The sequence below is a fragment of the Mixophyes fleayi genome, chromosome 11, assembly GCF_038048845.1.
Source record: "Mixophyes fleayi isolate aMixFle1 chromosome 11, aMixFle1.hap1, whole genome shotgun sequence".
In the NCBI taxonomy this organism is placed as follows: domain Eukaryota; kingdom Metazoa; phylum Chordata; class Amphibia; order Anura; family Limnodynastidae; genus Mixophyes; species Mixophyes fleayi.
The window spans coordinates 16988126-16999761 of NC_134412.1; positions in this window are offsets into that span (position 1 = coordinate 16988126).

The window sequence follows — 11636 nt, forward strand, 5'->3', positions numbered from 1 at the left end:
GGTAATATGAGGGGTAATAGTGAGGAGAGGGGCAGTATGCTGTGTAATACAGGGCTGGTAGTATGAGGGGTAATAGTGAGGAGAGGGGCGATATGCTGTGTACTGCAGGGCTGGTAGTATGAGGGGTAATACTGAGGAGAGGGGCAGTATGCTGTGTAATACAGGGCTGGTAGTATGAGGGGTAATAGTGAGGAGAGGGGTGGTATGCTGTGTAATACAGGGCTGGTAGTATGAGGGGTAATACTGAGGAGAGGGGCAGTATGCTGTGTAATACAGGGCTGGTAGTATGAGGGGTAATAGTGAGGAGAGGGGTGGTATGCTGTGTAATACAGGGCTGGTAGTATGAGGGGTAATAGTGAGGAGAGGGGCAGTATGCTGTGTAATACAGGGCTGGTAGTATGAGGGGTAATAGTGAGGAGAGGGGCAGTATGCTGTGTAATACGGGGCTGGTAGTATGAGGGGTAATAGTGAGGAGAGGGGCAGTATGCTGTGTAATACAGGTCTGGTAGTATGAGGGGTAATAGTGAGGAGAGGGGCAGTATGCTGTGTAATACAGGGCTGGTAGTATGAGGGGTAATAGTGAGGAGAGGGGTGGTATGCTGTGTAATACAGGGCTGGTAGTATGAGGGGTAATAGGAGAGGGGCAGTATGCTGTGTAATACGGGGCTGGTAGTATGAGGGGTAATAGTGAGGAGAGGGGCAGTATGCTGTGTAATACAGGGATGGTAGTATGAGAGGTAATAGGAGATGGGCAGTATGCTGTGTAATACGGGGCTGGTTGTATGAGGGGTAATAGTGAGGAGAGGGGCAGTATGCTGTGTAATACAGGGCTGGTAGTATGAGGGGTAATAGTGAGGAGAGGGGCGGTATGCTGTGTAATACAGGGCTGGTAGTATGAGGGGTAATAGTGAGGAGAGGGGCAGTATGCTGTGTAATACAGGGCTGGTAATATGAGGGGTAATAGTGAGGAGAGGGGCAGTATGCTGTGTAATACAGGGCTGGTAGTATGAGGGGTAATAGTGAAGAGAGGGGCAGTATGCTGTGTAATACGGGGCTGGTAGTATGAGGGGTAATAGTGAGGAGAGGGGCAGTATGCTGTGTAATACAGGGCTGGTAGTATGAGGGGTAATAGTGAGGAGAGGGGCGGTATGCTGTGTAATACAGGGCTGGTAGTATGAGGGGTAATAGTGAGGAGAGGGGCAGTATGCTGTGTAATACAGGGCTGGTAGTATGAGCGGTAATAGTGAGGAGAGGGGCAGTATGCTGTGTAATACAGGGCTGGTAGTATGAGGGGTAACAGAAGAGGGGCAGTATGCTGTGTAATACAGGGCTGGTAGTATGAGGGGTAATAGTGAGGATAGGGGCAGTATGCTGTATAATACAGAGCTGGTAATATGAGGGGTAATAGTGAGGAGAGGGTCAGTATGCTGTGTAATACTGGGCTGGTAGTATGAGGGGTAATAGTGATGAGAGGGCAGTATGCTGTGTAATACAGGGCTGGTAGTATGAGGGGTAATAGTGAGGAGAGGGGCAGTATGCTGTGTAATACAGGGCTGGTAGTATGAGGGGTAACAGAAGAGGGGCAGTATGCTGTGTAATACAGGGCTGGTAGTATGAGGGGTAATAGTGAGGATAGGGGCAGTATGCTGTATAATACAGAGCTGGTAATATGAGGGGTAATAGTGAGGAGAGGGTCAGTATGCTGTGTAATACTGGGCTGGTAGTATGAGGGGTAATAGTGAGGAGAGGGGCAGTATGCTGTGTAATACAGGTCTGGTAGTATGAGGGGTAATAGTGAGGAGAGGGGCAGTATGCTGTGTAATGCAGGGCTGGTAGTATGAGGGGTAATAGTGAGGAGAGGGGCAGTATGCTGTGTAATACAGGGCTGGTAGTATGAGGGGTAATAGTGAGGAGAGGGGCAGTATGCTGTGTAATACAGGGCTGGTAGTATGAGGGGTAATAGTGAGGAGAGGGGTGGTATGCTGTGTAATACAGGGCTGGTAGTATGAGGGGTAATAGGAGAGGGGCAGTATGCTGTGTAATATGGGGCTGGTAGTATGAGGGGGTAATAGTGAGGAGAGGGGCAGTATGCTGTGTAATACAGGTCTGGTAGTATGAGGGGTAATAGGAGAGGGGCAGTATGCTGTGTAATACTGGGCTGGTAGTATGAGGGGTAATAGGAGAGGGGCAGTATGCTGTGTAATACTGGGCTGGTAGTATGAGGGGTAATAGTGAGGAGATGGGCAGTATGCTGTGTAATACGGGGCTGGTAGTATTAGAGGTAATAGTGAGGAGAGGGGCAGTATGCTGTGTAATACAGGGCTGGTAGTATGAGGGGTAATAGTGAGGAGAGGGGCAGTATGCTGTGTAATACAGGGCTGGTAATATGAGGGGTAATAGTGAGGAGAGGGGCAGTATGCTGTGTAATACAGGGCTGGTAGTATGAGGGGTAATAGTGAAGAGAGGGGCAGTATGCTGTGTAATACGGGGCTGGTAGTATGAGGGGTAATAGTGAGGAGAGGGGCAGTATGCTGTGTAATACAGGGCTGGTAGTATGAGGGGTAATAGTGAGGAGAGGGGCGGTATGTTGTGTAATACGGGGCTGGTAGTATGAGGGGTAATAGTGAGGAGAGGGGCAGTATGCTGTGTAATACAGGGCTGGTAGTATGAGGGGTAATAGTGAGGAGAGGGGCAGTATGCTGTGTAATACAGGGCTGGTAGTATGAGGGGTAATAGTGAGGAGAGGGGCAGTATGCTGTGTAATACAGGGCTGGTAGTATGAGGGGTAACAGAAGAGGGGCAGTATGCTGTGTAATACAGGGCTGGTAGTATGAGGGGTAATAGTGAGGATAGGGGCAGTATGCTGTATAATACAGAGCTGGTAATATGAGGGGTAATAGTGAGGAGAGGGTCAGTATGCTGTGTAATACAGGGCTGGTAGTATGAGGGGTAATAGGAGAGGGGCAGTATGCTGTGTAATACAGGGCTGGTAGTATGAGGGGTAACAGAAGAGGGGCAGTATGCTGTGTAATACAGGGCTGGTAGTATGAGGGGTAATAGTGAGGATAGGGGCAGTATGCTGTATAATACAGAGCTGGTAATATGAGGGGTAATAGTGAGGAGAGGGGCAGTATGCTGTGTAATACTGGGCTGGTAGTATGAGGGGTAATAGTGATGAGAGGGCAGTATGCTGTGTAATACAGGGCTGGTAGTATGAGGGGTAATAGTGAGGAGAGGGGCAGTATGCTGTGTAATACGAGGCTGGTAGTATGAGGGGTAATAGTGAGGAGAGGGGCAGTATACTGTGTAATACAGGGCTGGTGGTATGAGGGGTAATAGGAGAGGGGCAGTATGCTGTATAATACAGGGCTGGTAGTATAAGGGGTAATAGTGAGGAGAGGGGCAGTATGCTGTGTAATACAGGGCTGGTAGTGTGAGAGGTAATAGTGAGGAGAGGGGCAGTATGCTGTGTAATACAGGGCTGGTAGTATGAGGGGTAATAGTGAGGAGAGGGGCAGTATGCTGTGTAATACAGGGCTGGTAGTATGAGGGGTAATAGGAGAGGGGCAGTATGCTGTGTAATACAGGGCTGGTAGTATGAGGGGTAATAGTGAGGAGAGGGGCAGTATGCTGTGTAATACAGGGCTGGTAATATGAGGGGTAATAGTGAGGAGAGGGGCAGTATGCTGTGTAATACAGGGCTGGTAGTATGAGGAGTAATAGTGAGGAGAGGGGCAGTATGCTGTGTAATACAGGGCTGGTAGTATGAGGGGTAATAGTGAGGAGAGGGGCGGTATGCTGTGTAATACAGGGCTGGTAGTATGAGGGGTAATAGTGAGGAGAGGGGCAGTATGCTGTGTAATACAGGGCTGGTAATATGAGGGGTAATAGTGAGGAGAGGGGCAGTATGCTGTGTAATACAGGGCTGGTAGTATGAGGGGTAATAGTGAAGAGAGGGGCAGTATGCTGTGTAATACGGGGCTGGTAGTATGAGGGGTAATAGTGAGGAGAGGGGCAGTATGCTGTGTAATACAGGGCTGGTAGTATGAGGGGTAATAGTGAGGAGAGGGGCGGTATGCTGTGTAATACAGGGCTGGTAGTATGAGGGGTAATAGTGAGGAGAGGGGCAGTATGCTGTGTAATACAGGGCTGGTAGTATGAGGGGTAATAGTGAGGATAGGGGCAGTATGCTGTATAATACAGGGCTGGTAGTATGAGGGGTAATAGTGAGGATAGGGGCAGTATGCTGTGTAATACAGGGCTGGTAGTATGAGGGGTAATAGTGAGGAGAGGGGTGGTATGCTGTGTAATACGGGGCTGGTAGTATTAGAGGTAATAGTGAGGAGAGGGGCAGTATGCTGTGTAATACAGGGCTGGTAGTATGAGGGGTAATAGTGAGGATAGGGGCAGTATGCTGTATAATACAGAGCTGGTAATATGAGGGGTAATAGTGAGGAGAGGGTCAGTATGCTGTGTAATACTGGGCTGGTAGTATGAGGGGTAATAGTGATGAGAGGGCAGTATGCTGTGTAATACAGGGCTGGTAGTATGAGGGGTAATAGTGAGGAGAGGGGCAGTATGCTGTGTAATACATGGCTGGTATTATGAGGGGTAATAGGAGAGGGGCAGTATGCTGTGCAATACTGGGCTGGTATTATGAGGGGTAATAGGAGAGGGGCAGTATGCTGTGCAATACTGGGCTGGTAGTATGAGGGGTAATAGTGAGGAGAGGGGCAGTATGCTGTGTAATACAGGGCTGGTAGTATAAGGGGTAATAGTGAGGAGAGGGGCAGTATGCTGTGTAATACAGGGCTGGTAGTATGAGGGGTAATAGTGAGGAGAGGGGCGATATGCTGTGTAATACAGGGCTGGTAGTATGAGGGGTAATAGTGAGGAGAGGGGCGATATGCTGTGTAATGCAGGGCTGGTAGTATGAGGGGTAATAGTGAGGAGAGGGGTGGTATGCTGTGTAATACAGGGCTGGTAGTATGAGGGGTAATAGTGAGGAGAGGGGCAGTATGCTGTGTAATACGGGGCTGGTAGTATGAGGGGTAATAGGAGAGGGGCAGTATGCTGTGTAATACGGGGCTGGTAATAGTGAGGAGAGGGGCAGTATGCTGTGTAATACAGGGCTGGTAATATGAGGGGTAATAGTGAGGAGAGGGGCAGTATGCTGTGTAATACAGGGCTGGTAGTATGAGGGGTAATAGTGAGGAGAGGGGCGATATGCTGTGTAATGCAGGGCTGGTAGTATGAGGGGTAATAGTGAGGAGAGGGGTGGTATGCTGTGTAATACAGGGCTGGTAGTATGAGGGGTAATAGTGAGGAGAGGGGCAGTATGCTGTGTAATACAGGGCTGGTAGTATGAGGGGTAACAGAAGAGGGGCAGTATGCTGTGTAATACAGGGCTGGTAGTATGAGGGGTAATAGTGAGGATAGGGGCAGTATGCTGTATAATACAGAGCTGGTAATATGAGGGGTAATAGTGAGGAGAGGGTCAGTATGCTGTGTAATACTGGGCTGGTAGTATGAGGGGTAATAGTGATGAGAGGGCAGTATGCTGTGTAATACAGGGCTGGTAGTATGAGGGGTAATAGTGAGGAGAGGGGCAGTATGCTGTGTAATACGAGGCTGGTAGTATGAGGGGTAATAGTGAGGAGAGGGGCAGTATGCTGTGTAATACAGGGCTGGTAGTATGAGGGGTAATAGGAGAGGGGCAGTATGCTGTATAATACAGGGCTGGTAGTATAAGGGGTAATAGTGAGGAGAGGGGCAGTATGCTGTGTAATACAGGGCTGGTAGTATGAGGGGTAATAGTGAGGAGAGGGGCAGTATGCTGTGTAATACAGGGCTGGTAGTATGAGGGGTAATAGTGAGGAGAGGGGCAGTATGCTGTGTAATACGGGGCTGGTAGTATGAGGGGTAATAGTGAGGAGAGGGGCAGTATACTGTGTAATACAGGGCTGGTAGTATGAGGGGTAATAGGAGAGGGGCAGTATGCTGTATAATACAGGGCTGGTAGTATAAGGGGTAATAGTGAGGAGAGGGGCAGTATGCTGTGTAATACGAGGCTGGTAGTATGAGGGGTAATAGTGAGGAGAGGGGCAGTATACTGTGTAATACAGGGCTGGTAGTATGAGGGGTAATAGGAGAGGGGCAGTATGCTGTATAATACAGGGCTGGTAGTATAAGGGGTAATAGTGAGGAGAGGGGCAGTATGCTGTGTAATACAGGGCTGGTAGTATGAGGGGTAATAGTGAGGAGAGGGGCAGTATGCTGTGTAATACAGGTCTGGTAGTATGAGGGGTAATAGTGAGGAGAGGGGCAGTATGCTGTGTAATACAGGGCTGGTAGTATGAGGGGTAATAGTGAGGAGAGGGGCAGTATGCTGTGTAATACGGGGCTGGTAGTATGAGGGGTAATAGTGAGGAGAGGGGCAGTATGCTGTGTAATACAGGTCTGGTAGTATGAGGGGTAATAGTGAGGAGAGGGGCAGTATGCTGTGTAATACGGGGCTGGTAGTATGAGGGGTAATAGTGAGGAGAGGGGCAGTATGCTGTGTAATACAGGTCTGGTAGTATGAGGGGTAATAGTGAGGAGAGGGGCAGTATGCTGTGTAATGCAGGGCTGGTAGTATGAGGGGTAATAGTGAGGAGAGGGGCAGTATGCTGTGTAATACAGGGCTGGTAGTATGAGGGGTAATAGTGAGGAGAGGGGCAGTATGCTGTGTAATACAGGGCTGGTAGTATGAGGGGTAATAGTGAGGAGAGGGGTGGTATGCTGTGTAATACAGGGCTGGTAGTATGAGGGGTAATAGGAGAGGGGCAGTATGCTGTGTAATACGGGGCTGGTAGTATGAGGGGTAATAGTGAGGAGAGGGGCAGTATGCTGTGTAATACAGGTCTGGTAGTATGAGGGGTAATAGGAGAGGGGCAGTATGCTGTGTAATACTGGGCTGGTAGTATGAGGGGTAATAGGAGAGGGGCAGTATGCTGTGTAATACTGGGCTGGTAGTATGAGGGGTAATAGTGAGGAGATGGGCAGTATGCTGTGTAATACAGGGCTGGTAGTATGAGGGGTAATAGTGAGGAGAGGGGCAGTATGCTGTGTAATACAGGGCTGGTAGTATGAGGGGTAATAGTGAGGAGAGGGGCAGTATGCTGTGTAATACTGGGCTGGTAGTATGAGGGGTAATACTGAGGAGAGGGGCAGTATGCTGTGTAATACAGGGCTGGTAGTATGAGGGGTAATAGTGAGGAGAGGGGCAGTATGCTGTGTAATACGGGACTGGTAGTATTAGAGGTAATAGTGAGGAGAGGGGCAGTATGCTGTGTAATACAGGGCTGGTAGTATGAGGGGTAATAGTGAGGAGAGGGGCAGTATGCTGTGTAATACAGGGCTGGTAATATGAGGGGTAATAGTGAGGAGAGGGGCAGTATGCTGTGTAATACAGGGCTGGTAGTATGAGGGGTAATAGTGAAGAGAGGGGCAGTATGCTGTGTAATACGGGGCTGGTAGTATGAGGGGTAATAGTGAGGAGAGGGGCAGTATGCTGTGTAATACAGGGCTGGTAGTATGAGGGGTAATAGTGAGGAGAGGGGCGGTATGCTGTGTAATACAGGGCTGGTAGTATGAGGGGTAATAGTGAGGAGAGGGGCAGTATGCTGTGTAATACAGGGCTGGTAGTATGAGGGGTAACAGAAGAGGGGCAGTATGCTGTGTAATACAGGGCTGGTAGTATGAGGGGTAATAGTGAGGATAGGGGCAGTATGCTGTGTAATACTGGGCTGGTAGTATGAGGGGTAATAGTGATGAGAGGGCAGTATGCTGTATAATACAGAGCTGGTAATATGAGGGGTAATAGTGAGGAGAGGGTCAGTATGCTGTGTAATACTGGGCTGGTAGTATGAGGGGTAATAGTGATGAGAGGGCAGTATGCTGTGTAATACAGGGCTGGTAGTATGAGGGGTAATAGTGAGGAGAGGGGCAGTATGCTGTGTAATACGAGGCTGGTAGTATGAGGGGTAATAGTGAGGAGAGGGGCAGTATACTGTGTAATACAGGGCTGGTAGTATGAGGGGTAATAGGAGAGGGGCAGTATGCTGTATAATACAGGGCTGGTAGTATAAGGGGTAATAGTGAGGAGAGGGGCAGTATGCTGTGTAATACAGGGCTGGTAGTGTGAGAGGTAATAGTGAGGAGAGGGGCAGTATGCTGTGTAATACTGGGCTGGTAGTATGAGGGGTAATAGTGAGGAGAGGGGCGGTATGCTGTGTAATACGGGGCTGGTAGTATAAGGGGTAATAGTGAGGAGAGGGGCAGTATGCTGTGTAATACAGGGCTGGTAGTATTAGAGGTAATAGTGAGGAGAGGGGCAGTATGCTGTGTAATACTGGGCTGGTAGTATGAGGGGTAATACTGAGGAGAGGGGCAGTATGCTGTGTAATACTGGGCTGGTAGTATGAGGGGTAATACTGAGGAGAGGGGCAGTATGCTGTGTAATACAGGGATGGTAGTATGAGAGGTAATAGGAGATGGGCAGTATGCTGTGTAATACTGGGCTGGTAGTATGAGGGGTAATAGTGAGGAGAGGGGCAGTATGCTGTGTAATACTGGGCTGGTAGTATGAGGGGTAATACTGAGGAGAGGGGCAGTATGCTGTGTAATACAGGGCTGGTAGTATGAGGGGTAATAGTGAGGAGAGGGGCAGTATGCTGTGTAATACGGGACTGGTAGTATTAGAGGTAATAGTGAGGAGAGGGGCAGTATGCTGTGTAATACAGGGCTGGTAGTATGAGGGGTAATAGTGAGGAGAGGGGCAGTATGCTGTGTAATACAGGGCTGGTAATATGAGGGGTAATAGTGAGGAGAGGGGCAGTATGCTGTGTAATACAGGGCTGGTAGTATGAGGGGTAATAGTGAAGAGAGGGGCAGTATGCTGTGTAATACGGGGCTGGTAGTATGAGGGGTAATAGTGAGGAGAGGGGCAGTATGCTGTGTAATACAGGGCTGGTAGTATGAGGGGTAATAGTGAGGAGAGGGGCGGTATGCTGTGTAATACAGGGCTGGTAGTATGAGGGGTAATAGTGAGGAGAGGGGCAGTATGCTGTGTAATACAGGGCTGGTAGTATGAGGGGTAACAGAAGAGGGGCAGTATGCTGTGTAATACAGGGCTGGTAGTATGAGGGGTAATAGTGAGGATAGGGGCAGTATGCTGTGTAATACTGGGCTGGTAGTATGAGGGGTAATAGTGATGAGAGGGCAGTATGCTGTATAATACAGAGCTGGTAATATGAGGGGTAATAGTGAGGAGAGGGTCAGTATGCTGTGTAATACTGGGCTGGTAGTATGAGGGGTAATAGTGATGAGAGGGCAGTATGCTGTGTAATACAGGGCTGGTAGTATGAGGGGTAATAGTGAGGAGAGGGGCAGTATGCTGTGTAATACGAGGCTGGTAGTATGAGGGGTAATAGTGAGGAGAGGGGCAGTATACTGTGTAATACAGGGCTGGTAGTATGAGGGGTAATAGGAGAGGGGCAGTATGCTGTATAATACAGGGCTGGTAGTATAAGGGGTAATAGTGAGGAGAGGGGCAGTATGCTGTGTAATACAGGGCTGGTAGTGTGAGAGGTAATAGTGAGGAGAGGGGCAGTATGCTGTGTAATACTGGGCTGGTAGTATGAGGGGTAATAGTGAGGAGAGGGGCGGTATGCTGTGTAATACGGGGCTGGTAGTATAAGGGGTAATAGTGAGGAGAGGGGCAGTATGCTGTGTAATACAGGGCTGGTAGTATTAGAGGTAATAGTGAGGAGAGGGGCAGTATGCTGTGTAATACAGGGCTGGTAGTGTGAGAGGTAATAGTGAGGAGAGGGGCAGTATGCTGTGTAATACTGGGCTGGTAGTATGAGGGGTAATAGTGAGGAGAGGGGCAGTATGCTGTGTAATACTGGGCTGGTAGTATGAGGGGTAATAGTGAGGAGAGGGGCAGTATACTGTGTAATACAGGGCTGGTAGTATGAGGGGTAATAGGAGAGGGGCAGTATGCTGTATAATACAGGGCTGGTAGTATAAGGGGTAATAGTGAGGAGAGGGGCAGTATGCTGTGTAATACAGGGCTGGTAGTGTGAGAGGTAATAGTGAGGAGAGGGGCAGTATGCTGTGTAATACTGGGCTGGTAGTATGAGGGGTAATAGTGAGGAGAGGGGCGGTATGCTGTGTAATACGGGGCTGGTAGTATAAGGGGTAATAGTGAGGAGAGGGGCAGTATGCTGTGTAATACAGGGCTGGTAGTATTAGAGGTAATAGTGAGGAGAGGGGCAGTATGCTGTGTAATACAGGGCTGGTAGTATGAGGGGTAATAGTGAGGAGAGGGGCAGTATGCTGTGTAATACATGGCTGGTAGTATGAGGGGTAATAGTGAGGAGAGGGGCAGTATGCTGTGTAATACAGGGCTGGTAGTATGAGGGGTAATAGTGATGAGAGGGCAGTATGCTGTGTAATACAGGGCTGGTAGTATGAGGGGTAATAGTGAGGAGAGGGGCAGTATGCTGTGTAATACAGGGCTGGTAGTGTGAGAGGTAATAGTGAGGAGAGGGGCAGTATGCTGTGTAATACAGGGCTGGTAGTATGAGGGGTAATAGTGAGGAGAGGGGCAGTATGCTGTGTAATACAGGGCTGGTAGTATGAGGGGTAATAGGAGAGGGGCAGTATGCTGTGTAATACAGGGCTGGTAGTATGAGGGGTAATAGTGAGGAGAGGGGCAGTATGCTGTGTAATACAGGGCTGGTAGTATGAGGAGTAATAGTGAGGAGAGGGGCAGTATGCTGTATAATACAGAGCTGGTAATATGAGGGGTAATAGTGAGGAGAGGGGCAGTATGCTGTGTAATACAGGGCTGGTAGTATGAGGGGTAATAGTGAGGAGAGGGGCAGTATGCTGTGTAATACAGGGCTGGTAGTATGACGGGTAATAGTGAGGAGAGGGGCAGTATGTTGTGTAATACGGGGCTGGTAGTATGAGGGGTAATAGAGGGGCAGTACGCTGTGTAATACGGGGCTGGTAGTATGAGGGGTAATAGTGAGGAGAGGGGCAGTATGTTGTGTAATACAGGGATGGTAGTATGAGAGGTAATAGGAGATGGGCAGTATGCTGTGTAATACGGGGCTGGTTGTATGAGGGGTAATAGTGAGGAGAGGGGCAGTATGCTGTGTAATACGGGGCTGGTAGTATGAGGGGTAATAGTGAGGAGAGGGGCGGTATGCTGTGTAATACGGGGCTTGGTAGTATGAGGGGTAATAGTGAGGAGAGGGGCAGTATGCTGTGTAATACGGGGCTGGTAGTATGAGGGGTAATAGTGAGGACAGGGGCAGTATGCTGTGTAATACGGGGCTGGTAGTATGAGGGGTAATAGTGAGGAGATGGTCATCGGTACATACGTGTAATACGGGGCTGGTAGTATGAGGGGTAATAGTGAGGATAGGGGCAGTATGCTGTGTAATATGGGGCTGGTAGTATGAGGGGTAATAGTGTGGAGATGGTCAGTACTTATCATGAGATTGGAACACATAGCAGCATTGACATGTTGCGTGGTAGGGTAATAATCACATATGAGTGTAGGTAATGTGTGACATTGGTTA